Genomic DNA, 839 nt, shown 5'->3' with positions numbered 1-839 from the left:
AGCCCCTCAGGGCCCTGCTGCTGGTCACAGGAGCCCCAGCCTGGCTCCTGCCTGCCTACTCACACCCTGGGCATCCACGGCTGCACCCGGGCACGGAGCTCAGCCAGGGCTGGGGCCTTGGGGCTTTGCTGGTGGGACAGCTTGGACGCTCAAGTGATGCTGAATCTATCTTTATTTGAACTAAAGGGGTGGGCAGGAAAGGACCAACTTCAGTCCTCATCATAGGGTGCGATCAGTGGGTTTACAGGCAGAGAGGATCGTTTTGGTGGCAGCTGGACCTTGACATCAAAAAGCAGGTGCTGCAGCCGCGGCAACGCAGCTGGGCAGGGGTACAAAGAGTGAGGGTGAGAGGTCCGGCTCTTCTTGCCCGAGGTGTTTGGCTGGGCTGGAGCAGGAGCAGAGAGGAGCCTGTGGAGAGAGGAAGTGGCTGAGGCCCAGCTGCAGGGGGGACACAGGGACTCTGCTGCCCAGCAGGGCCCAGAGCTGGCAAGGCTCAGCAGCACGGGGGAGCTGCTGGCACACCTTGGCCCCGGTGGACACCTGCCCCTCAAGGCCCCAGCGAGCAGGGGGATGGCTTTTTGGCCAAGGACTAACTGGTCGCTCCACAGCAGCCAGACTGGGAATGTTCCATGGCTATGAGCTGCCTCCAAAAGAAGCTGTTGGAGGGGGAGATCAACAAACAACTCACCTTTTTCTCACCCTCCAGTACCAGATTCCAGCACAGCATGACATGATGGCAAGCAGCCCACCCAACATGCTTGCCATTATCACAGTCAAACAGTGTGTTCCTCGACAGAAACCTCTTCCAGTGCTCTCCTGGATCTTGGGAGCACGTGTTG

General features: G+C 59.5%; 1 long non-coding RNA gene across 1 annotated transcript; it reads right to left on the bottom strand.

Moving 5' to 3' along the window:
- Positions 1-154: 154 nt before the first annotated feature.
- LOC113979341 lies at positions 155-833 on the bottom strand. Its single transcript, XR_003537840.1, has 2 exons — positions 689-833; positions 155-408 (listed from the first exon to the last, which is right to left on the bottom strand). It is a non-coding gene; the product is annotated as an uncharacterized LOC113979341 (long non-coding RNA).
- Positions 834-839: the final 6 nt, after the last annotated feature.

The sequence above is a fragment of the Neopelma chrysocephalum genome, unplaced genomic scaffold (genome assembly GCF_003984885.1).
Source record: "Neopelma chrysocephalum unplaced genomic scaffold, ASM398488v2 Primary Assembly neopelma1_75500, whole genome shotgun sequence".
Lineage (NCBI taxonomy): Eukaryota > Metazoa > Chordata > Aves > Passeriformes > Pipridae > Neopelma > Neopelma chrysocephalum.
The sequence above is the reverse complement of the archived record's forward strand: the minus strand, read 5'-3'. Positions and strand labels throughout refer to the sequence as shown.